We start from the raw sequence: 27,811 nt of genomic DNA on the forward strand, positions 1-27,811 counted from the left end.
AGATGAATACTGATTTTGCTGAATGTACAAAAGATTTTGCTCAGTTTTCTAAAGTTGCACAGACTTATCTTAAGAATTTACACAAACTGTTTGTGATAAAGGTAATAAAGCTATTGGTATGATAGAAGGATTAATGGATAAAATTTCCCGTTCACAACAGACATATGATAAGCAGTTGACTGATGCACGGCATGATGTTTCTGTTGCCAGACAAGAAATAGACACACTAAAGGCTAAATTACAGACACAGGAATCTGACACTGGCAGGGCAGAAGATTTAGCTAATCAGAATATATTCAGATTACAAGTTTTGTTAGAAAAATATCAGACAGACACTGGTGTTATCAGTCCTGTTACAGCTTCAGCTGTGTTTTCTGCTGAAGTTCATCATCAGTCTAGGATGTTAGAAACTCTCCCTAAGTGGGATGAACAGAAAGGTATTTTTAATAACATGATTACATTTGAAGCTTGGGTGCATAAAACTGTAGGTAGTGTGTGGAATGATACACTCGAAAGTTGTTTTTGGAATTTTATTCCTCAGTGTTTTATGGCTTATATTCAGCAAAAGAAGTATCCAATACAAACTAAACATTTAAGAAAGACAGCAGTATTGCCAGCTTATACTAGAGGGCATTCTCTTGCACCAACACTTTTAGATCAGTTTCAAATGACTGTCTGTGAAACCGTAGAGGAGCAAGCTGAACATTACCAGCTGGCATATATGCTAGTTAATGACAGTGATAAAAAGAATTTAAAAGATGCAGATTTTCAAAAGGCTCTTATGCACTCTTTTTTTTAGACCATTTGGATGGTGTTCCAGGGGATATCAAGCTTATTTATGAGGAATCTTCAAACACACTCACAGACTTAGAAGATAAATTACTAAGAGCACGTATTATGTGCAAAGATAATGCTATTCATACACAAAAGATTTACACTCCCCGTTCTGCACCCATTGTGAGTTAAGTGAGGGGGGAGGAGGCGTGGAAGATGGATTAATCAGGGACAGTATGTCGCACAGCAAAGGACAGGACAATCATATCAGGGGCAAGTAATACAGAGGCAACAAAGGGCAGCATCAGCTCCTCCAGCCACTCAGTTAGCTTCTCAAATTACTCAATCTATAGAGGATCCTCCAAGGTGACAGCCTATTTGTTACTCCTTTAAACAGGTGGGTCATACTAAAAATGATTGTAAATATTATCACAGATGGCGCCAGGAACAAGAGGCAAAGGGTAAGTTTCTTACTGTAAAAAATTTCGATAGGCCACAAGGGCCAAGACAGCAACGGAGAACACAGCCAGAGGTACAAACATAGCAGTACACTCCACAGCAATATGTGATAGAAGGTAATAGGGGATCGCAACAGCAGCCCCTATATACCACAAATATTCAAGGGTCAGTATTCCCAGTACAGCAAGGGGATGGTGTAATACCCACTACTGAAGTACCAGGTAATATGGTCAATATTCAGGATGCCACTGTTCCTTCTGATACTGTTCCTGAGGGTCCAGTCAGTCCTAATTATCACCAGCAAATGGTCTTGCAGCAGGAACTTAATTGATCTTATGTTGACTAAATAAACACTGCAACTTTGTCCTTTGCAGTCCCATACCACCAATAATTCAGGGTGGGAAATAGATGCGCTATAGAGGTGTGACCCCCCTACCCAAGTCTCTTTCTTGACCAATTTCAGGAAAGGGAAAGATGGATGCCCACTTATTAACATTTGGGTAGAGGGGAACCTGTGGGAAGATTTTCTCCTAGATAAAGGAGTGGCTGTCTCTGTGACGGGCAGGCATATGCCTCCTGACTTATCTAAACATATATGTATTTCAGGGTTTAATGGCTTTGGATGTTTAGCTTTAGGGAGTAAACCTGTACAAGTACAATTCACCTGTCAAGAGGAGCTAGTATAAGAGGTATTTTTGATGCATAACTCCTGCACTTCCACAATTTTGGGAATGGATATATTATCCAAAATAGGAATTGTCATAGACCTTCCTAATGGTATCATATGGCAAGGACAAGGTCCTATGGTGTGCATGATTGAGGCAATACATGTACCAACCAGTTCTGAAAAGGGACGTACTGTCAGTCCTACTGACAATGAAGTGTGGTCAAAGGTAAAACAGCAGTTCCCTATGTTGTGGTCTCAACTGCCCACAGATTGCGGGAAGCTACAGGAAGCAGTTTCAGTAGGCAGTGATGAGGATTTTATTCCACCGTTTCAAAAACAGTATCCAATTCCAAAGGAAGCGGAAACAGACATGCAAAACTGCATACAATGGTGGCTTGATGTAGGAATAATTCAAAAGGGAAATAAGCCCCACCAATTCACCTATATGGCCAGTTAAAAAGAAAGATGGTACTTCCCGACTGGTTATTGATTTGCGAAAAGTGAACCAATTCATGACTCCCCGGGCTCATTTGATTCCAGGGGTCCCAGAACTAGCAGCAAAGATAAAACCACAAAGTCAGTGGTCATATTCTTGGCTAATGGTTTCTTTGCAGTGCCATTGCAGGAAAAAGATTAGCAAAGGTTTGCCTTTACTTTTCAAAATGAACAGTAGGTCACGACACGGTTACCGCTGGGATTTCAAAACAGTTCGGTAATATTTCACCAAATAGTTGGACAAATACTACAGGGTTTGGAATTGATGATTCTGTTTTGCATTACATTGATGCTATACTGATACAGTCTGAAACAAAAGAACAGCATTTAGCTAAGGTAATACAGGTCCTTCAAACACTGCATGAAGCAGGGTTTAAGGTCAAATTTGAAAAAGTACAATTCATGTCATCTGAAGTAAAATTTCTAGGTACTATCTTACGTCCTTCTGGGCATACTCCTTGTTCAGAGAGGGTGCAAGGAATCTTGCACATGGATAAACTGGTTACTATTCCGGATTTGCATAAATTTTTAGGTATCATGAACTACAATCGGAAATTCATAGAATTATGCCAGCATGGCAATTCCTCTGTATGACATGCTTTCTAACAAAAAGAAATTATCCTTTTTGGAGTGGGGACCAAAGGAAAATACAGCATTTTGTGACTTAAAGGCAGCATTGCCTAAGGCTACGGAGCTAATAGCTCCAAGTTTAAAAATGTCCTTTTGTGCTATAAGCAGGAGCTGGTCCAAACACACACACTGTTGTGCTCTTACAGAAGTGGCCTCGAGGCTCTGATGCTAGAATGGAAGGGACTTTATGCCCTATTACATTCTTCAGTAGGAAACTGACATGTTGAGAGGGGATATCACCCATGTATTCAGTAACTTTTGGCCATTTATTGGGATTTGAAACAAACTGAGTATTTAACAGCTTTCTCAAAGGACATTACAGTGCAGACATCACATTATGCCATACAAGCTTTGTTCAATGAGACTCAGTTAAATAAACTGATTGATGACGTCAGTCAAGCAGTGTTTGCAAAATGGCTGGCATTATTTAGTGTTAAGCGAGTTACAATAAAGGCAGGAGTTAAGTATTACTTATCCAACTTCATGGGATATGAAGGAAAGACATGAATGCATTAAACACATTTCAAATCCAGAAAAGCCCATTCTGTCTCCTGATTTTGAGAAAGACAGTCTGTTGATGGTGCTCGATTTTGGGATATGGACAATATAGAACTGGATTTTCAGTAGTGCCAGAAAGACTTCTATGGAACAGCCAACTTTGATACAGTTACTGGGGCATATGTCTGCTCAGAGAGCTAAACTAGAAGCAGTTCTTTATGTGTTACAACATTTTCCACCTGTCAATATTTTTTTCAGATAGTGCTTACCTTACGTAGTTAATTCTCTGTGGCTGCACATGTCTACATAGGCAAGGAGAGGGTTTGTTGATGTGGGCAAACTGCTCAAGCATGCTCCTGTGTTAGACTATTTGTGATTTAGTTCGTAGTCAGTCTCATGTGGGTTACTACAGCATTTAAAGGTAAAAGAGCTTATCAAAAAGTTACAAATTAGATTTTTCAGTTAAATTACTATGCAGATCAGGTGGCAAAAAAGGCAGCCAGGGAAGGAATGTAATTGTATCTTACAGAATACCTGTCTGGTGTACCAGATAAAACTACTGCACTACATACCATACAGACATTTTCAGCTCAAAATTTGCAACATGATTTGGACTGAAGGAAGAGTTAGAGAAATGTACTCTTGTAGGAGACATTCCAGGGGTATTGTTATGCAAAATGTTTTGAAGACAGTTCTAGTCTTCCTTATATTCCGTACCAACAGGCACGACAGTTAGTGAAGTTTGATCATCAGGTAATGGGATATTTGGGCACACAAAAGTTATGGCCCATTGTAAAGAACAAGTACTGGCATCCACAGTTAAAGAAAATCTGTGATTTAGTGCATGCTGAATGCTTAATATGTTTGCAGGTAAATGCTCAGTTAAAAAAGCCACAGTTACTAAAGGTAACTCCAGCGGATAGACATTGGTATGCCATCCAAATTGACATTACACCCAGCTAAAGGTGGGTACAAGTATATGTACTAATACCATAGTCATTACAGGCAGCATATATTAGGCATATGTTCTATCAATATTAACAGGTAAGCCTACTCTGTTTATACAGACCATTTGGTTAAAATCCCTTCTACCTGTAAAAAGGTAGACAGACAGTACACAGGCAAATGCCAATACAAAAGAGCTTGGTATAACACTCTGCTAGGAGGCCTAGGCACAGGCCTTATAGTTATTAATGCAGCTAATATTGAAATTCTAGCTAATCATTTAAAAACAGTAGGGGAAGATATCTCTCAGATTGTACATTTACAAGAATCTTGGAATCCAGACATATGGAAGGCACACCTGCATAATATAAATGATCAGCAGCAATCTTTAGACAATTATGATGCTATGCAGTTGCATCAGTTAAAATTTGATGGTAACATGACTTTTGTAAATTGGACAAAATGCACTTTGCAATCTTTGTATGTGGATATTTAAAAGAATAAAAATACAAGCTGAATTGATGTTACAGAATGAAAATGTTTGGCGACAATTATATCATTTAAGGAAAACAATGAGCAATACTAAGATTCTCAGAGCATTTGGAAAAAAGAAATTAAAGTATTTTGTATTATGAAGCACTGAGCATCAATGCAAAAGATAAATTACTTAACTTGGCTGAAAAGACCAAAAACGACACTGCTTACAATTGGTGGGATATCTTTACGGGTTGGTCCACATCATGAAAAAATTTGTTAAATTGGTTAATACATCCTATCCTGTAGTAGTAATTTTAGGCATTATAGTCATATTAACTATCTGGAATTGCTATTTAAGTTATCATTTGCCAAAAACATACAGAACCCAACAAATCTTGATGGTTAACCCTGGATAAATTGGAAACGGTTTCAATGTATGCAACTGAAGTAAAAAATGAAGTCATTTTCCGCCTTTTAATTGAAAAGAGGGAATTGTGAGATTTGACATTCTGCTTTCAGCAATGAATAAGTTAAAAAATGGCTTTCAGTGGATTTGTCTGAAAATGTAAAATAAATACTCTGCTTTTCAGTGTAGTACAAGGGCACATAGTTTATACTCTTGGCAAAAGGCATATAGCTTTGCATTCATTGTTATTACAAATCAGAAGTAAAATATTTTATCTGTATAAACTATGCAGTTTGTGAAATGTATTATCTACAAGCAGGTCAAGACAAAATGTTGAATGCAGCTGTCTCTATCAACAGGACATGCAAGATAAGAGCAAGGCCAAGAAGTTATTTTTCGGGAACAGAATGTTTTGAAACATGGGAAACTGTCAGCAGACCAGCTTCATAGGAAAAACTTATTATTCTGGCATATTCTCTAAACTGCTGATGTAAGCTAGAAAGAGACTATAAAGTTTGGATGACTTCTTTTGTATGAGAGAGACATTGATTCTTACAGTCATGAAGTTGTAAAGCTGAAGTATGGTTTTGTTACATGTGTATCTTTCATTGTTATACTAGATGTTACCTCGTATGCAGTAAGGGAATGTTCATATCAGATTGAACCGGCTCAATTGTCTTCAGTGAGTAATGGTACAGTGTAGTGACATAAATTTTACAACCACCAGTAGGTTGGATCCAATCCAGAGGGTGGAAACTCCATCACCCCCAAAGATTTTGGATCCAAATGTGCTGAGGGAGGAAATCTGAAAGCCGGAGCTGAGGGTCACAGAGTCTGTCTCAGACCTGACGGGATAAACCTTAATTGCATCTGTGCCTACAAAAAATACTGCATCAGCTGCTCAAATTCCAACTGTGAAACTACCCACTGACCTCAGCTGGCCACTGAAGATTGCTTCAACGGCCTCCTCAAAGATGACTTCAGATGCCAGATCTGAGCTGGAGAAGCTCTGAAAAGGGAGGACTCCAGAGAGAGGGGAGTATGAAGGGAAAAGGAGGACACTACCCTGATCAAAGGTGCCCTTTTTACATGAAAAGGACAAGGTATGCTTAGAACCGGAGGTCTTCTGAGATGCTTTCAATGCCAAAGGCAGCTGGCTCTGAGACATCAGAGCTAAAGTTGGTGTTGAAGTACTCACAGAGGCTGAAAGCCGAGGGACCTTCAGAACCCAATAAAGCGGTCTCCAAGGTGGAAGCGTTGGAAAACCTCTTACGCTCCCTCCTGGAGTGCCAGAAGTCTTGCGATCAACAAGGCTTCTCAGAACTGGTCTTTGGATCTGGGAGAAAGGCCATAGAAACAGCAGAAAAACTGGACAGTAAAAGCTTTTTAAGGATGAGCTTGGCTTTGCTGTTGTTAAGGGTATGACAGCAAATGCTCTCGCTGATAGAACAACCAGAATTGAGATGCTCCAGACCTAGACAGTAAACACAGTTAAGGTGTGCATCCTGTGAGGGCAGCTTATGCCCACAAGACATGCACTTTTTAAAGCCGTTATCTATCTGAAGGCCTAGAAAAGAAAAACACACACAAATAGCAACACACTACAACATGGGAAAAGGAGCAGGAAGGGTACTGTGGGAAAGGGTTCTAGCTACCTACCTATAAAAAAATCTCTCTCACTACTCAGGAAAAACGAAACTACCTTGAAAGCATTTAGCACTTAAATGAGGGCAACAGAAAAGGAAATCTCACCACTCCTAGCAATATCTCAAGAAAAACCCCAAACAGTACGCAGAGCCAAGGACTAAGCTGCAGACAACAAATAGCTGCAAACTAGACCTGGGGAGATGATGGAGGAGTTGGTTATCAGTGCCAAGAAAAGCTAAAGGTTTTCAAATCGGCCAATGTTGGATCTGAAGTCCCACAAGTTGAATCCAGAAAGAGCAGACAACACTGGATCAATCAGCAGCTATTAGCATCTTGGAGGAAAGAAACTGAATACAATGGATTACTTCAGATAAAATCACTTTAGCTAGCAGATCTAGAAGACTCTCCTTCTAATGCCCTTAATACAGAAGGAATAAACACACCTTGTTGAAGTTTCAAGAAGTTTATTCAGTCAAGAAGGTATATGGACTTGTGTTCTTGTTTATATTACATTCAACAGGTCAGTTATTTAAAGGTAGTTAACGACAATGGTGGGATGGCCCAGGAGAGCTGACTGGAGAAACACCTGGGACATAGAAACATGAGAAGCCAATCTCAAAGCTTACAGGTTAGTCCTTTATTTGAACATTCCTGAAGGATCCTGACAGATTATTAGCTCAGTAGTCTACAGAACCTCATTTTTAGTTCACAGCTTTATCTTTATTTTTAACAAACATAAATAAGGAGAATTCAAGCAGGAGTACACACCATGAACAACCACTACAGAACTATAAGAAAACACATTCACCTGAGATTCATCAGATCCATCTAATACAGTAGTTTACAGTTTGATCTTTGAAAATGTCTTTTACAAGGCTACTAATAGACTTAACTTATGTTAGTATTACAAGTAATGTGAGAGGCCACATCTACCTTTGAAAGATTTTGTTATGGTAGCTATGGATATGTGGTGGATGTATTATTGAAAGAGGGAAAACACTCTTCAAAATCCATCTTCATACAGACCCATTTTAATTTTAAATCAGGTCCTCATTAGCCCAGAAAATGTCAGAGATGTTAGAAAAAAAATATTTATATACAGAGATCAGTAAGGGTTTGTAAAAGGGAAGCAAATATTTGACAGCATTAATGGGACAATTATTCCAGAGGGAAGTGGAGTGTAGGAAAACAATGCCACTGCTGCTGAGAGTCTCGACTCAGAGAAAGCATTAAACAGAGTCAGCTGTGATTTTTACAAGTAGGGCAGTGGGGGCAGTGGTTACACTCATATTCCCAAACAGAAAAGAATTAATAAGGAGGATGTATGAAGGGTTGGAGGCGAAGGTGAGCAGGTTACTTTGACAGGTTGTGTTTGAGCCGAGAAAGCAGGCACGGATGTCTTCTTTCCATCTGATATTTGCTTTACATTTAGAGCCACTCCTTAGTAAAGAAAATAATGTATTCACAAAAATTAATCAAGAGAAGTTACTTTGATTTGCAGATATTCTGTAGGAGATAAATACAGAAAAATACATTTTGATGTTACAGAATACTGTGAAGACAGTTTCAAGTCTTAGCAGGATATAATATAAATGAAGATAAACCAAAAGCATATAGCCATAAACTATGCGCCCACCCATGAAATAGTTTAGCAATACCCATACTTACGGGAATACAAGAAGTAGTAGTAAGGTATGGAGATTAAAATGGATTCTGCTACTGCTAAGGATTATGTGGGGAAAAGACTAAACAGCGGATAATACAAAAAGTAAGAAAATCAAAGATCTTGACTATGGATATGGACAGTACAATAAAAAGTGAAAATGTTGTAGTCCCTTTAGTCTTATAGGGAGATAAAGATGGACCAAGCAGTGGTGGAGTGGTTGCCTCACAGCAAGAGGTTCTCCAGTTTGATTCTCGGCTGGGGTGTCTTCTGTGCGGAGTCTGCATGTCCCCCCTGCATTTGTGTGGGTTTCTTCTGGTTGCTCCAGTTTCCTCCCACATTACAAAGACATACGTCTAGAACATTTCTCCCCAGGCCACCGCTGGAAACTGGCTTAGTTCCAAGTCGGAATTTTTTGGTAAACAAATAATAAATAAGATAAGCTGTATTTGTATCAAACATATAAGCTCTCAATGACTAAACTGATTTATCCCCATAGATTAAGATGGAATAGGGATACATGATTTGAAGGAGTACTTTATAGGTACACAGTTAAGGATCATATACATATCTCAAGCAGAAAGTTATAAACCAAAGTGGAAAGAGAGAAAGATGAAACTGATGTTGGGAGGGAGGCTTAAGAGATGGAGAGAATATAGGAGTTTGTATTCAAGTCATTAAGAATTACCACAGAGATTGCTACATTCGTAAAATAGTAGAAAGTATTTTAAAGACTAAGCCAGCTCAGGAATGGAGAAGAGATTTTACCAGTAGTATGATTGCAAGTAGGAAAATAGACAGAAGGGGTGGAATTTACTGGGGGGAAATTAGTAAAGGAACCAATGTACTGAGATCAAATAACTCGGGGAGGGAGGGCAGTACTTTTATATTTCAAGTAGATTTCAAAGGATTCTACCTCAGGTATATATCAGATTGGTGGATTTTAAAAATTCCCTCCAGAGTACCTTGACAGAAATATTGGGGGAACAAAGGACATTTTTTATAGCTGTGATATAGGACCTGAAGTGACAAGGTCAAATGCCATTGGGCTGACAAAAATTTTTTTTTACAAAAAATGAAAAACAAAATCTAAACCAACTATAATTGAATTATTGAATATCATAAAACAGATTAGCCCTGTAGTTGGGATATCTAGAAGACAGGAGGATCACATTTAATGGAAATAAATGGAATGTGTGGGAACAATATATGCACAAGTCTTTTTAAGAAAAGTGAGGTTTAAGGGATGGGGAAAATGAGCAATTAATGTAATGATGGAATGAATAAAAATTATTAAAAAAACATATTTATACTGCTTGAAAATAACAATGGCAACTGTTACTATGACTTTATTTTCTACAAATGTACATAAAAAGTACAGTTTTGTACCTACCATAAATGTAGATGTCCGAACAGGATAGCATCTGCAGTCATAACAAATGGGTTGTCCTGTCGTCAGGCAGCCCTTCGGTCGGCCGGATTCCAAAGTCTGGGTCTGGCCTCGGCTGGTGTCGCACTTCACCCGACGTCATCTCTGCTGGTCTTCGGGTATAAAGGCATCAGCCGACGCCATTTTCCTCAGTGTTTCTTGCCCCAGATGCCAGTTGCCCTCTTGGAAAGCTAAATTTTGGATAAATGCCAATGTTTCCAAAAAAAGTAGAAGGCAAACACAAAAAATAAGCATGTATGTACATATATACAAACAAATACACCATAAGAGACCCCCAGCTAGCTATTAGGAGGGTAAATACCCTAGGAGTACCACAGAGGGAAGGAGGGTGGGTAATCCTGACTGCAGATGCTATCCTGTTCGGACATCTACATTTATGGTAGGTACAAAACTGTACTATGTCCTTCAAGGATGCATCTGCAGTCATAACAAATGGGTAGAATACCATAGCCAAACTAGGGAGGAGGAAGAAGAATTATGGTGTAGTTAGGATCCCTTGCAATACAGCAGTGGCAAACCCTGCTCGGGATCTAGAGTATAGAGGTAAGTTATAATGCTTGGCAAATGTATGCACGGTGGTCCAAGTAGCCTCAATAATGTCCTTGGTTGCCACTCCTCGTAAGAAAGCTGTGGTAGTGGCTGTAGCCCTTGTAGAGTGAGGTCTTATGTTCTGTGGAATTGGTTTTCCATGGTAGGAGTAACAGAATCTTATGCAATTTCCTATCCATTTGGAGATTGTCTGTTTGGAAATTGCTTTTCTTTCCTTCCTGTTGCATAGGCTACTAAAAGCTGGTCAGTTTTTCTGTTACCTTTGGTTCTGTCCAGGTAGTAGCGTAACTGTCTATGTACATCCAAGGTATGCAGCAGTCTTTCCCCTGTTCTGTGGATTGGGAAAGAAGGTAGGTAGGTGGATTGCCTGGTTTAGAGACACTCTGGATACCACCTTAGGCATAAATGTAGGATTAGTTCTCATGGACACTCTATCTTGATGGAAGATTAGGAAGGGTTGTACTGCCATTAAGGCCTGTAGTTCCGAAACCCTCCTTGCTGAAGTAATTGCCAGTAGGAAAGCAGTTTTCCATGATAGGTGTTGAAGGTCTGCAGTTGCTGCTGGTTCAAATGGAGGGAGTGTCAATTTTCTAGCACAAAGTTCAAGTCCCATGCTGGTAATGGTGGTTTCCTAGGAGGTTTTACATTCTTGATTCCTCTGAGGAACTGCCTGAGTAGAGGATGTGAGAAGACAGGGGGATCGAAGCTGTATTCTGCAGAAATAGCTGATGCATGTATCTTGATGGAGGAATAGGACAGGCCTGTATGGAGAAGCTCTGCCAAGTACTCCAGGATGTTAGCAATATCTATCTTCGACACATCTTTTCCTCTTTCAGTACTCCAAATGACAAACCTTTTCCATTTTCCTGCATAGTTCCTGCTTGTTGAAGGTCTGTGGGCTTCAAGGATAATGTCTTTAACCCTTTAGGATAAGTCTGGGTTAGTTGCTGTTATGTGATGTTCCAGGCAGTCAGTTGCAGAGTTTTTAGGTTTGGATGCATGATGTTGTAGTTGTTCTGAGTTAACATCAAAGGCATCAGGGGTAGTGTCCACATTCTCCCCCGAGACATGCTCCTCAGCAATGGATACCAGTGTTGTCTTGGCCAATTCGGAGCTATCAGAATTATCCTTGGACGTTCCTCTTTGATTTTCAGTAGTACCTTGTGCATCAAAGGAAGAGGTGGAAATGCATATGCTGTCAGGCCTTTCCAACTGAAGGATAGAGAGTCCACCTTCCATGCAAGTGGGTGGTATGTCCTTGTGCAGAATTTCTTGAGCTGGTGATTGAGTGGGGATGCGAATAGGTCTATTTGTGGCATTCCCCATTTCTTTGTGATGGCCTTGAAGATGTCCGGGTGTAGCATCCATTCGTGAGCATCCGAGGTAGTTCTGCTTAACATGTCTGCTAGGGTGTTTTCTTTTCCGGTACAAATATTGCCTGTAACTGGATGTTGTAGCTCAGAGCCATATTCCAAAGGTCCAGAGTCATTCTGCATAGGGGTATGAATGAGTGCCTCCCTGTTTGTTGATGTACCACATGACTGTGGTGTTGTCTGTCCTTATCATTAAATGGCCTTCCTTGAGGAATGGTCTGAAATTCTGGATTGCTAGTTTTACTGCCAGCATTTCTTTTTGATTTATGTGCAGGTGCAGCTGGTCTGGAGTCCATAATCCTTGTATGCATTTGTCCAACATGTGTGCCCCCAGCCTAGGTCTGAGGCGTCCGTTGTGATGGTTTGACTTGCTTGAAAGTTGTGGAAGGGCAAGCCTGGGTTTGACTGGCATGCTTGAGCCCCCACCATAGGAACTCTTCTTTCAGGCATGGGATTAGTGGGATTTCGGTTTCTAAGCTGTGCCTGTGTTGAGACCATAAATTCTTTAGGTACCACTGTAGCTTTCTCATATGCAGTCTGGCATCGGGGACCAGGATTATGCATGATGCCATGAAGCCCAAGGCCTGCAGTACTTTTCTTGCTGTTAGTTTGTTCTGCTTTGTTAATGCCAAGAAGTAAAGAGGGAGTTGTTCTTGTTTTTCTGCAGTTAGGAATGCCATCTGTTTTACTGTGTCCAATTCCGCACCCAGGAATGTTCTTGTTTGGGATGGTATCAATCTTGACTTTTTTAAATTGACTGTGTATCCCAGGGCTTGTAGTAAGCAAATGACTCTTTGTAAGTCTTTTGTCAGCTTGCTTTTGTTGTCCGCTTGTATCAGGCAGTCGTCCAGGTATGGATAAATTTGGATTCCCTGTAGCCTGCATTGAGCGATTACTGATGCCAGGCATTTTGTGAATACTCTGGGCACAGTAGATAAGCCAAAGGGTAATGCTGAGAATTGATAATGCTCTGATCCTGCAAGAAATCTTCTGCAGTTTGGTCGTATGGGGACGTGCAGGTATGCCTCCTTGAGATCTAGAGTTACCAGCCAACACTCCTTGCCCAGCATGGGAAGAAGTTGCTGTAGGGTCAGCATTTTGAATTTTGGGACAATGATGAATGTGTTTAAGACGGACAGGTCGAGAATAGGTCTCCAACTTTTCTCTTTTCTTGGTACTAGGAAAAGTCTGGAGTAGAATCCTTTGCCCTGTTCTGTTAGTGGTACTCTTTCCACAGCTCTCATCTTTGTTAATTGAGCTATCTGCTTTAGAGCTTCTGTTTTTTGATTTGGAGGTAGGTTTAGCATTCCTCTTTTTACTGGTAAGGTGTGGAAGTGAAACCTGTAGCCTTGGTCTATGGTTTGCAAAATCCACTTGTCTTTTGTGATATAGTGCCAATTTTTGAAAATAAGGCTAACTTTCCGCCTAAAGGTGCTGCTGTTTGTTCCCTGGTAGGCGGTGTCAGAGCCAAGTCACTGTGATTGTCCTGTTGCAGTGGCAGTGGTTGTGTCTGTGCCTCGCTGGTTATTGCCTTGCCACTGGCGTCCTCTGTAGGCACCTCCTCTGGATTGATTTCTGCCTCTGGAACGTCTATTCCTGCCTCTCTGAGACTTTGAGGAGTCTGGAAAGGACCAATTTTTGGAAGGCCAGTTCCTGCTAAACCTTGGGGGCTGAACCTGTAAGAAATCCTTAACTGTTTGTACAGATTTTGCCTTCTCTTCCATTTTCTTCATTACTTGCTGAGCAGGAGTACCAAATAGACTGGCCTTATCCATAGGAGCATCTAACAGCTTTGCTTTAACATGATCCGGCAAGACCTGTTCTTTCAACCATGCATGCCTTCTTATAACTGTGCCAGTCATGGCTGATCTAAATGAAGCCTCCAGTGCATCATAGCCACATTTTAAGAATGGTTACTAACCTGCTGAATGTTATTCACCATTTCTAAAACATATTTCTTATCTAAGGAGTCATCAGAGGACAGTTTCTTAGTTAACTGATCAAGCATAAACTCTTGGTATTGGATCATATGAAACTGACAGTTCAAAGCTCTAGCTGAGAGAGTAGCAGAGGTGTAAACTTTTTCCCCCATCTCTCTAAGGACCTGGATTCCCTTTCAGAAGGGAGAGGGTTTTTTGCTGACGTGGAAGCTACTGCCTTAGGCCCCTGGGAGATAGTCTCAGGATCTGCAAGTGAGGGCCTTGTATAGGTGGTGATGAGTGTCTGGTACCCTGTAAAACCTATCTGGTTTGGCAGGGGTGGAGGTAAAGTATCAGGAGCAGTGCAAACATCATTAAATGCATCATCCACAACAGGCAGAACAGGAGGTATAGCTAAGGGCCTATGTTGTGGTAAGTATAGAAAGGTCCTAAGCCTTTTTCTTGAATCTGAGAAATCTTGTCCCTGCCATTGGAATTGTTCTCTCATGGCATGTAAGGTTTCCCCAAAGGAAAATTCCTCTGGTGGAGAGGCAGATGGAATAGATTCTTCAGCATCGGAATCTTCATAAGTAGAAAAAGGAGCCTCTGGATGGTCTGTAATGTCTGAGCCATCCGAAGAATCATCAGAGGGCACTGGCTCTGGGGGCTCTGCTCTAGGTCTCTTTTCTGGAGGCTGAGAGGCCCTGTCTGGGTGAGATTGGGATCCCCTAATTAAAGAGATGAGATCCTCTGCCAGAGTAAGCATTTGTGAACTGGAACTGGGCCTGTGTGAGGGGGGCTTAACAGGCACTGATTTAGCAGTTTTGGCTGCTTTAGCCCTGGCAAAGGCCTTTATAGACATGGCTGCAGGAGGCCTAGCAGCACCACGTGCTGGGGTAGAGACATCCAAAGGGATGATGTCTGATAATTCACTAGGAACCACATTAGTAGGCAAAACTTCAGAGGCCGATTCAACTAGGGTAGTAAGAACCACATTAGTAGGCAAAACGTCAGAGGCCGATTCAACTAGGGTAGCAGGAGCCTCGGTAGTAGTCATGGATTCGGCTGAAGATTGACCCGTTTGCTCGGTTTCGGCCGAAACCGAGACACTCGCGGTTTGCTTAACCGTGGTTTCGGCCGAAACCGCGGACCGCGAGTGTCGGTCTTTTTCTTTGCGTTTTTTAACAATTTGAGAAGTCGGAGGATCCGACGACATAATGTACGCAAAATCTGAGCCGAAAAACTGTTCAGCAAACTCCGACCGACGTCTAAGCGTTCGTCGGTTGAAGGAAGCACAGGCTAAACAGGCTGCTACATCGTGGTCTGGGCCTAAACAAGGTAAGCAGTAAGAGTGGAAATCTTTATGAGGTATTTGTTTCCCACAAGTTAAACAGTTATTTACTTTTTCTGACATTGGCTGAGGCAAGAAAGAGTCCCCAACGGGGTACTTAGCTTTTTAGAAGTCTTCGAAGTAGTATTCGGTAGTAGTAATCTCTGGGACTGACCCACCGGCACTTGCGAACAGCTTCTGCTTGAGCCACGGCAAGAAAGACTGGGGAAAATGGCGTCGGCTGATGCCTTTATACCCGAAGACCAGCAGAGATGACGTCGGGTGAAGTGCGACACCAGCCGAGGCCAGACCCAGACTTTGGAATCCGGCCGACCAAAGGGCTGCCTGACGACAGGACAACCCATTTGTTATGACTGCAGATGCATCCTTGAAGGACATCAAAGTACTGGATCTTTGTTGCTCCTGTCCATCAGTCCCGACAAACAGGTAATCTGCTTTGAGTTGGATTTGAGCTGGCAACACTTGTCCAGTGCTCAACCTCTCCCTTTTCCATAATATGTGCTGCCACTTTTCTTCACGTAGTGTGCACCCCTAAAACAGATGGGAAGACACAAGGAAGTAGGAAACCAAAAGACAAAATGGCTTCAAGTAAGGTCCACAATGATTATCAAAGAACAAAATATGATTTGTCATGACAATAATGGAAAAGTGAAAGATGGTGGGCTGTCAAGACAGAATGAGAGGATCTAACATTATGGAAGGACTTAACTTTTGTATCCTACCTTGTCCCTTCTATCCATCTCAACAACTGGGACATATTCAGTAGCTACCACGATTTCTGGGGGACATCATGGCAGAATGCCTCCAAGTATGGTGGAACCAAATGCTACTCTAGATCTGGAAGAGAGTTCCAAATTGTAATATTTGACAAATATATACATTGTTGAACCATGTTGCTGTTGTACAGTATCATCCACAGATGAGTGTTTGGAAAAAGACAGCAGAAGTAGAAACAGATCTAGCGAAGTGTGCTTTTGGTTGGTTTGAAAGACAAACCCTTTCAGATGTAGACAAATGTAATACAATTAGACCGCCATCCAGCCAAGGTGACTTTAGAAAATCCGGTCAACAACTTGACCTTAGAAAATGACACGGATAGCTGAAAATCCTTACATACAGGTTTTGAGATATGCAAATTGAATCTTAGTTGATGTACATCTAAAGTATGCAAGATATATTCTCCTTTGCTAGAATGATTAGGGGAAAATGATGGCCAAATACACTGATGGATTTAAAACTAAGTCTGTAGATACCTGAAGTACAAAGGTAGGGTTAGGTCTTAAGAGTTACTTTCTTTGTGAAAGGTCAAGTAAAATGCTTGCAAGACAAGGCCTGAAAGTTCATAAATTCATCTGGCTGACATCACCACCACCAAAAACAAACTTTTCCAAGAAAAAACTTCAACTTGGCAGAAGAGGCATGCGTCCCAAGGAGGAGCTGGATCCTTAATTACTGGGGCTCTCAAAAGGAAGGTGCCTTTGAAAAAGGTTTTGGAAATCTTTTGGTAGGAGATGAATATAACCTAGTGTGAATATCTGAAATAGCTGCCAGTTGAATCTTGATGGTAGAGTAACTTGGGTCTGAGTGGAAGTGGCTAACTAAGACGTCCTAGATAAAAAAGACGCAGATAAAGGGATTTAGGACATTGCCAATAACCCAAATAGTAAACGTTTTCCATTTGTTACTGTAGATTTTGAGTAGAGGGCTTCTGCCAAGACCAATTAGATTTGAACTACTTTAAAAGGCAAAGAGGAATCATTGGCCATCACCGCAATTGGTAAAACTGTTAGATTAGTTTTAGTGATATGATGTTTGAATGAGGCTTGCTGGATAGATGAAACAGAAGATCTAGTTTAGGATTCACGACCCATGGTAGTCATAAAAGATGAAGGCATAGGTACAATAACCAAATTTGCCTGGGCTAAAGGTACGTTTGTACACTGAAGCTTTCTGTAGGAATTTTATTTGTAGAATTGGGGGGGGGGCATATAGGAACCAGGTGGCCAAGTATGGACCACACCATCCCTTGGTGAATATATCCTTTTGAGGGATAAGGGCAAATAATTTGCTGCATTTTGAACTGGTGTGAGATGCGAAGACATTGCAACAAGGCTGGAGAAGTAGTTGAAAATTTCTACTACCACTGTCTTTTTGAGGAACCACTTGTAAGGCATGAGGATGGAGATATTCAGCCTGATATGTGCACTGCCGTTTGAAAGCATTGTGAAGAAAATGCCCATTGCCAAACTCTCATGGATTCTTGATATAGCAAGAAAGGGATTCCCCCCAACACAAGTGTTGTCAGTCTGGAAAGAAATCACACACTAAGGAAGGAAGTCCTGAAGTGCCTGCAGCAACTAGGAGGACTGCCCTCAACTCCAGAATACCGATATGAAGACAGGCCTCCAGACTGTCCCACATTTCTTGAACCATCCTCTTCTTTTAATGTCCACCCCCTTGGTATCCATGGACATGGCAAAAAGGAACACAGACAAATGTCCTTGAACCAGGGTGAAATTCATCCACCAAGATATGTAATGGCAACAAAGTAGACAGTCTGACTGGATGAGGAGGAGGGTGGTTTAACAGAGACCACTGGACTGACGGTGTCTAATAAACAACCCTCAAATAATCATGCATGAAGAAGCAAGGCAAGTGAAGCCGCTGTGAATCCCAGTAGTCAAAGAATTAGACATGCTTGCAGTGTATGAGAACTGAAAATGTCCTATGCCTGTAAGTGAAAAGAAGTCAGCCTTGACTGTATCAACCCTAGAATCTGAGATACAACATCTAAATCACAATCTGTGAATTCCAGGGATTGATTGGGTTGCAAACTTAACTTTTCATAGTTTATCAAGATGCTCAAAGATCAACAGGAGTGGAGTAAATTGTCTATTGCTAGGATTAGAAACTTTTTTCTGCTTGCAATGAGGAACCAGTTGTATAGATACTGCAACACTTGGAAATCTTGCAGTCTGAGATGTACTGTTACTACCACAATGCATTTGGTTAATATCTGGTGGGCTTTGGTAAGACCAAAGAGCAATGCTTGGAACGAATACAGACAGACTTCTTGCCAGAAGCAGAGATGTCTTCTGGACTGCGGTGCAATCTTCAAGTGATAGAAGGCATCCTGAAGGTTTAATTAAGCATATCCAGTCCCCCTTCCTGTGGACAGGAACAATGGGACTGCACCAACAATGAGTGCTGATGGCTACAGATACAATGAGTAGTATGGAAAGAACAGAGATATGAGAGATGCCCTCTTTCCATGTAGACTGACTGGCTAAAATCTTCTCAAAGGCCTTGAAACTAGAGGTTGGAGCCAAAGGCACCAGGTGAGGTACTCTCTGATCCAACTCCAAATCCAAAGTTGAATGAACAGAAGAATGCATCCCCAGAGCCAATGATCTGGCTGGATTTAAAGCCAAGACCACAGAACAAGTGTCAAGTGCCAAGGCACCCGAAGACAAGCCCAAACACGTTGGAGCTAACCCTGACCCAGGTAGTTGGCAATGATCCTTTGGCTTTATGACCCACTTGACTCTGAAGTCAAATGGATAAAAGGAACTGTGGACACTAAATACCTCCAATTGTGTAGATTCCAACAGATAAGCAACAGGTGGAAACTTTGGGTCTAAAACCAATTGGTCAGAGATTGGAACTGGGGAAGAACAAAAATAAGGGGAGTAGATGGACCAGCCTTCAGAATGGAAGGACAGGGGATGACTCTCCCATGTATCTGCACCTTCTTGAATACTCTCATTATTCTTTCCCAATCTATGTCAATTAACCCCATGTAAGATCTAATGGATGCTGTATAGGGAGGAAACAAATTTAGAAAGCTCCTTTGTGAAGGCAGAAAGCAGGGAGATAAAACTCAAGTGAACAGTTCAAGTTGGCAATAGTCTCAGAGTCACTAGAAGATGGGACTTGAGGATAGGGAGAGTCAAATGGGAAGAAGGGTACTCTGTTATCTTTAGAGCCAGGGCAGACATGGTTGAGACTCCATGGGTCTTTTTCCCTTTTCTTATTCTTTACTTATGCCTCTGCCATTCCCCTCCTTGTGTGTGTGTGTGTGTGTGTGTGTGTGTGTGTGTGTGTGTGCGTGTGTGTGTATGTACCTACACAAGCTAATACCATGCTGGATGCATGTACACAGACAGACAGACACAGACAGACAGACACAGACAGACAGACACAGACAGACAGACAGACAGACACAGACAGAGACACACACACAGACAGAGACACACACAGACAGAGACACACACACAGACAGAGACACACACAGACACACACAGACACACACACAGACAGAGACACACAGACAGAGACACACAGACAGAGAGACACAGACACAGACACACACGCACACAGACACACGCACACAGACACACGCACACAGACACACGCACACAGACACACGCACACAGACACACGCACACAGACACACGCACACAGACACACGCACACAGACACACGCACACAGACACGCACACAGACACATTCAAGCCTTATCTTTGTCCTTTTATGTTGACTTTCAAATCTCCTTCTCATCATCTTTGAGCTGCTGAGTGATCAAAGTTTCACTAGAAGAGTCAGCTGAATCTCTTGCTGAACTGGAGAGGACGACTCCGAGAGTTAACTTGTTCTTTCTATACAAAAGGGCCTGCTGGATGAAGGGAAAACAAATCTCGCAAGAAATACCCAGATGTTCAGGGAGAAGAAAAAAACACTGATGGTCCCCCAGGAGGGATTCTGTGTCCACACTTAAGACACTTCTTGAAACCTGATGCCTTATCCATATCAATAAGCTCAATGGCCAAGTCTGTAAACAAGTGAAAATTGCAGGCTTGGGCAGGCCTTTGAATGGAAAGATTTCAATTATTTTTAAAAAATTCTCACAAAATTAAGTGAGAAAAATGTAGTTAAAGTCAAAAGATACAATTCTAGAAGCAAAAGAAATTAGAATATAGTGCAATAAATTATTTCACTTCTCTGAAAATACTACTCAAGCGAACCACTGGAAAATTGCGTCTGCACATTAAAAGCTGCAAAACAAATTTATAAGTAGTCATAGGGCACTGCATTATGGTAAAGGAAGAATTTAAGCACTGGAGAAAACTGTGAAAGTGCTGATGGTAGCGATTTGCCTCAAGGCTGACAACCCAATTGTTGAGACAGATGGATGGGGACCAACATAGAATCTCCGGTTAATAACTGAAATCCATCAATAAATGTATTTTTTCCCATATATTTGCACATGGAGTCAGAAGCGTCACATCAACAATGACCATCATCTAAAGCGAATGTTTACACTGTCGGGTGGTTAGCCTTGCCACAGTCCTTCTGTACCACACACATACACATACAATCAAAACTATGACTAGTTTAGTGTGTCTAACTACTGCATGTCTTTGGAATGTGGGAAGAAACCGGAGCACCCAGAGGAAACTCACATGAACACAGGGGAGACTACTCAGACTCAACACAGAAGGCACCCCAGCCAAGAATTGAACAAGGGAACCTCTTGCTGTAAGGTGCCAATGTTATTTTCTGAGCTATTATTGTGATAATTTGATAGATATGATTTTACACACACACACACACACACACACACACACACACACACACACACACACACACACACACACACATTTATTGACTGAAACTGGATTACTGACAGGAAAGGTTAATCTTACAAGCAGTCTTTTACAGCAAGATTAATCTTCCTTAACAGACTGCTTGTAAGAATAACCTTCACTTTCAGCAACCCAGTTTCCATCAATAAAGTAAAAGTAATCTGACTTTTTTACTTACCAAAGTCTAAACTTAAATGTCATTGTCCCCACCAAGGACCCAGACCTTACACTAGTTACATTCAAAGCAGATAACCCACATGCTTCTTTCTAATAAATATGAACAATTCAGATACACATCCTTAAAATAGAAAGTCTTTCAGAAGGGTAAATATGATCTCTGTACATAAAGTCAAACAGAGCTAGTAAAATGCCATTAAGTTTAAATCTAATTCAGTTTTGTACTAACATGAATCTTTGTTCTATTATTTTAATGTGTACACTACATCTTTTTCTTGCTTTGTTTTCATCCACATCCCACCTATACTTCATTTGTGAACATGCTTCTCTACCCACCCACATTTTCCTCCTGTAGTTCCAAACACATGATCTTATCACGTGTGTTCATTTTAAATATAATACATGTTTTAATATACTATACATATGCCCATGTCCTTGCAACATTACGACTATTAACATAATGCTACTTATGTTACTGACGCTATTTTAATTTCGTTGTACAATTCTCTCTTTAATGTTACTTTCGCTTATAGTGCTGGTGCTATTTGCATGTGTATTTTTTTCTATAATACTGTCTCTTATTGCCAGATGGCAGGGTTGTGCCTGAAGAGTGCCTTTGGACAACAGCACCAACCAATTAAACAAATATACATGCATGCATAAATAAATAATTCATTATGCTGACAATGCACTATCACCTGTCAAGACTGAGTGAACATGATTTACTTCCATTCAGTGGTCACCAGGAAAATCATTTCCACTGCTATTTAGCTCAGAATTAAAAGCAGGAGCCAAAAAAAAAAGAATATCTGTCTTAACTATACATCAACACTCATTAAAAAAAATTAGCAATATATTAGAAAAAATCAAATATATACAATATCACTCAATCATTCCTTTAGTGTTACTTCTGCTAAGTATTTTAAAATATAAAATAAATTCTAACATCCTAACAATAAAACATTCATAGGAAAATTGGGGGAGATATCACAAAATAATATCTACTGCAAATTAAAAACAAACAGCACATATGGTGCACCCAAAGCCAGTCAGAATGACAGTTACAATTATCAGAGTAAGCTTCCACATCATTACAATAAATATGTGCATATTTAAATGGTTCCCATACTGAAGCATGCTAATAATGCTCAAACACAAACCAAAAAGTTGACAGCATATCATCAAGTCACACAGGCAGTGGCCCACCACTAATGTGAAATTGTGACTACAGCTTCAAAACTTAAAGCAGGTCACACAAAACCCAGACTAAATGTGTTATTAAGGGATATTTCAACACCTAACATTCCCAAGAATTCAAGTTTAGATTAACTACTTGTCCTGTTTACCACGAACACAGTGCTTCTTCTACAGGCACAATTTTATAGTTTCTGGACTGCTCAGGTAGGCAATAAAGCCTGCCCCTTGCCATTACAAGACAACTGACTAGATAGTGGGCAGACTGTCGATAAGCTTTCAGAATGGAAAGCAACAGTTTGATTACAAATTTAGAGCAAAACAATTCAATTATTGGGTCCCCACAAAAGTACATATTTGAAAAGTACAGTTTTGTACCTACCATAAATGTAGATGTTCGAGTGTTCACCCTGCTGCAGTCATCACACTTGGGTTATCCTGTCGTCAGGCGGTCCCCGCAGTCGGCCGGATTTCCAAAGTCTTGGTCCGACGTCGGTTGCTGTCGCCTCATCCCTGACGTCAGTTCGCCAGGGGTATATATATTGCAACCGACGCCATTTTCTTCAGTTTTTCTTGCCCCAGATGTCAGGTGCCCCAAATTAGTACCAAAAGGTGTGAACACTGTACAGACACAAAATCCCTTCAGCTACAAGCAAATACATCAGTAAGGCATAGCAAAGATTTAGCCAGTAGATCAGAGGGGTTGGAGGGAGGGTAACCTGGACTGCAGCAGGGTGAATACTCAAACATCTACATTTATGGTAGGTACAAAACTGTACTATATTCTTCGTGTTACCCTGCTGCAGTCATCACACTTGGGTTGAGTCCCAAAGCTAAGGTAGGGTGGAGGCATCATAGAGGGTTAGTGGAGGCAATGAGTCCCTGCAGAACTGCAGTGGCGAAGCCTGCCCTAGACTTAGAATAAAGAGGTAAGTGATCGTGTTTGGTGAAGGTGTGTACAGAACTCCAAGTTGCAGCTTCTAAAATTTCCTTGGTAGGAACCCCCCTGAGAAAGGCTGTAGAGGTAGCTGTAGCCCTGGTAGAGTGGGATCTAATGGTAGGAGGAACTGGTTTCCCATGATGGGTATAGCAGAATCGTATGCAATGGCCTATCCATTTAGAAATGGTTTGCTTGGATATGGCCCTCCCTTGAGAAGCTGTAGCATAGGAAACAAAGAGCTGGTCAGTTTTTCTGAAAGCCTTAGTTTTATCCAAGTAGTAACGAAGCTGCCTGTAAATGTCCAAGGAGTGCAGGAGTCTCTCACCTTTGTTCTGTGGATTGGGGAATAAAGTGGGTAGGTGGATGGTTTGATTTAAAGCTACACTGGATACCACCTTAGGCATGAAGGAAGGATTAGTTCGTAAGGAAACTCTGTCTTGATGAAAAATGAGGAAAGGTTCCACTGCCATAAATGCCTGTAATTCTGAGACTCTCCTAGCAGAAGTAATTGCCAGGAGCAGGGCAGTCTTCCAAGATAGGAAGTGAAGGTCTGCAGAAAAAGCTGGTTCAAAGGGAGGTAGCAGTTTTTCCAGAACAAAGTTGAGGTCCCATGTTGGTGTAGGAGCTCTTCTAGGTGGTCTAATGTTTTTTGCCCCTCTGAGGAACTGCCTTAGGAGAGGATTTGAAAATAAAGGTGGATTTGTGTCGTAGTGAGCTGAAATAGCTGATGCATGGATCTTAATTGAGGAGAAGGAAAGTCCTTTATGCAACATCTCAGCTAAATACTGCAGAATGTGAGGCATATGAGGCTGAGTTGTATCTTGGCCTTTAGCTTGGTTCCAAGCAGAAAACCTTTTCCATTTGTCCAAGTAAGCCTTCCTGGTGCTTGGCCTCCTGGCTTCTAGAATAACATCCAGTACTGCTTGCAGGAGAGGCGCAGGTTGGATACTTAATTGATTTGCCATGCAGCCAGGTTTAAGGTTTTGATCTGGCTGTGTAGAATCTATTTGTTCTGCTGCATGAGCAAATGAGGTACTTGAGGCAATATCCATGGTGGGCTTTGAGTCATATTCTTCAGTAGCGGGTACCAGTGCTGGCGTGGCCAGTCTGGGGCTATGAGAATCATTCGAGGGTTTCTCCTTTTTGACCTTCAAAAGTACCTTTGTGAGAAGAGGTAATGGAGGAAAGGCATATGCTATCAGGTTTTTCCAACTGAAGGAGAGAGCGTCCACTTTCCAAGCTTGATGGTGGAATGTCCTTGTGCAAAATTTTGTCAGCTGGTTGTTTTGAGGACTGGCAAACAGGTCTATATTTGGTAGGCCCCATCTTTGAGTTATCATTGTAAATATTTGTGGGTCTAGCTTCCACTCGTGGGGATCTTTGATGTTTCTGCTTAGGTCGTCTGCCAATGTGTTTTTCTGTCCTGGCAGGAATTGAGCTTGTAACTGAACTTGGCAGGTCAGAGCTGTGTTCCATAAGATTATTGCTTGCCTGCAAAGAGGGTAGGAATGTGTGCCCCCTTGTTTGTTTATGTACCACATTACTGTGGTGTTGTCTGTCTTTATTGCAAGTTGTCCTGGCTGTAGTAGATCCTTGAAGGCTGTCAGAGCTTTCTGTACAGCTAGCATCTCTTTTTGGTTTATGTGCAGTTTTCTTTGTTCTGCAGTCCATAGGCCTTGAATGCATTGCCCTGCCATGTGTGCCCCCCAGGCATAGTCTGAAGCATCTGTTGTGATAGTTTGCCTGGGTGGGGGCAAGGTGAAAAGCTGACCCTTGTTGAGGTGACATGCCTGTGCCCACCATAGAAATTCCTGTTGAAGGCAGGGAATGAGAGATATCACTGTGTCCAAGCTGTGGCTGTGTTGAGACCATACGCTTTTTAGGTACCACTGTAATTTCCTCATATGCAGTTTTGCAAATGGTATTATCAGAATGCAAGATGACATGAAGCCCAAAGCCTGCAGAATATTTCTTGCAATTAATTGGGTCTTTGTTGCCATTGACTTGAAATATTGAGTCAGTTGTAATTGTTTGTCTGGTGTAAGATAAGCCTTCTGGGCCGTTGTGTCCAAGCTGGCACCCAGGAATGTCATTTTTTGTGAGGGTACTAGTTTTGACTTCTTTTCGTTTACTGTGTACCCCAGACAATTTAGTAGATGCTTGACAAAAGCCAGATGTTGTAGGAGAATGTCTTTTCTTTCTGCTTGGATGAGGCAGTCGTCCAGGTATGGATAATATTTGAATTCCTCTGTTTGCAGTATGCAATTACTGGTGCCAGGCATTTTGTGAATACTCTGGGCGCAGAGAATTGATAATGGGTTGAACCTGCAATGAAATGGAGGTATCTTCTGCAACTTTGTCTGATTGGGACATGCAGGTATGCCTCCTTGAGGTCCAACATTACCAGCCATGCTTCCTTGCCCAACATGGGAAGTAGCTGCTGTAGTGTTAACATCTTGAATTTGGGAACTTGTAAGTACGTGTTTAGAATTGAAAGGTCCAGAACTGGTCTCCAAGCATTTTCTTTTTTGGGTACTAGGAAGAGTCTTGAGTAGAATCCTTGGCCTTGCTCTTGAGTTGGTACCCTTTGAATGGCTCTCATGGCCATGAGAGCTGTAATTTGTTTTTGAGCCTCTGCCCTTTGATTTTGTGACATGTTTGGCATTCCTCTTTTTATTGGCAAGGTGTGAAAGTGGAATCTGTATCCTCGTAAAATTATGTCCAGGACCCATTTGTCCTTTGTGATCATGTGCCAGTTGTCTGAAAATAGTGCTAGTTTTCCCCCCAGGGGGGCTGACAAAAGAGCTTTGTTTGGCCAGCTGAGGTGAAAGTCATTGAGTTTGCCTTCTGGTGGTTTGAGACCTGTCTTCTCCTCCCTTCTGGGCTGGAGTGCCCCATTGGCGAGGTATATACTGAGCTTGTGGTTGTCCTCTGCCCCTTGGGCGCCTGCATTTACCCCTCTGAGGCCTGTCAGTGGCTGGAAAGGACCAATTTTTTGTTGGCCAGTTTCTGCTGAAGCGAGGGGGTTGTACCTGTAGGAAATCTTTGACTGTCTGCATTGATTTTGCCTTATCTTCCATTTTCTTTAAAACTTCTTCTGCTTTAACACCAAAAAGAACATCCTGCTGTAAGAGAGCATCTAGTAATTTTGCTTTAACATGATCAGGCAGACTTTGTTCCTTTAACCAGGCATGCCTACGTATAACTGATCCAGTGACAGCTGCTCTGCAGGAGGCCTCTAAAGAATCAAACCCACATTGTAAGGTATGTTTGCCCACCTGCTCGGTGGCGTGCAACAAATCCTGTACTTCTTTCAATTCAGGAATTTGTGGGAATCAGGTACTCTGTAGTATCTGTCAGGCTTGGCCGGGGCAGGAGATAGAGAGTCAGGGTTGAAACTGGATTCTAAATAGACATCATCCACAATGTCCAAAACAGGAGGGATGGCTAGGGGTCTGTGTTGGGGGAGTAAAAGAAACTCTGAGCCTTTTCTTGGAATCAGAGTAATCCTGACCTTCCCAGTGAAAATGTTCCCTCATAGTGTGTAAAGTTTCCCCAAAAGAGTAATCTTCTGGAGGGGAAGCGGAGGGAATGGAGTCCTCAGCATCAGAATCTTCATAAGGAGAGAAGGAATAGTCTTGATCCTCAGAGGAACCCGAAGAAATAGACAGTTGTTCAGAAGAAGCAGAATCTTCCTCTTGTCTAGGCCTTTTGTCAGGAGGAGGCTGAGAACCCCTGATAAGAGAAATAAAATCTTCAGCCATCTTGAGCATCTGTTTCTTAGGCATAGGGCCTTGAACAGGAGACTGAAGTGAAGCCTTTTTTGATTTAGAAGGAGTCTTCGACTTGGAAAACGTTTTGACTGTAAGAGTCGTCGGTCTGAAAACACCTTCAGAAACCGATGGCGTTTCAGAAGCACCAATGTCCTTGGAAGGTAAATCGTCGGAATGGCCTGAAGTAAAAGGCTGCATCGGCTTAGTATACTCCGCCAAAAAATCTGTAGCGGTCTCGGGTTCCAGAATTGCGGTAGTCAGAGGCTGCATCGGAGCCTCACTGATAACCGGAGACCGGATCAACCGAGGCCTCGGAATCGGGCTTAGGCCTGGGCTGTCGGTCCTTGTTCCTGCGTTTTTTGTACACGCTGGTAGTCGGTAGCTCCGACGGCATGGTGTAATTAAATTTTCTACCAAAAAAGTTTTGTGCGAAATCAAATCGTCTTTTAATAGTACATTTATTAAATCTAGCACAAAAACGACAAGAAGTGACGTCGTGATCAGGGCCTAGGCAAGGTATGCAATAAGAATGAAAATCCTTATGAGGTATTTGCTTCCCACAAGGAATACAATTGTTAACTTTTTCTGACATTGGTCTGAGGCAAGAAAAGTTTCCCCAATGGGGTACTTAGCTTTATAGAAGACTTCGGTCTGAAATTCGAATTCGAAAATCTCAGGAGTTGGCCGACCGGCACTTGCGAACTGCTTCTGCTTCGGGCACCGCACGGCAAGAAAGACTGAAGAAAATGGCGTCAGTTGCAATATATATATACCCCTGG

General features: G+C 41.6%; 1 protein-coding gene across 1 annotated transcript in view; it reads right to left on the reverse strand.

Annotated features, from left to right (window-relative positions):
• MYH10 (myosin heavy chain 10) overlaps positions 1–27,811 on the reverse strand; it is a 2,709,460-nt gene that overhangs the window by 401,725 nt on the left and 2,279,924 nt on the right. The window lies entirely within an intron of this gene.

Source organism: Protopterus annectens, chromosome 10.part0 (genome assembly GCF_019279795.1).
Source record: "Protopterus annectens isolate FY-2018-M chromosome 10.part0, PAN1.0, whole genome shotgun sequence".
Taxonomy (NCBI): Eukaryota; Metazoa; Chordata; order Ceratodontiformes; family Protopteridae; genus Protopterus; species Protopterus annectens.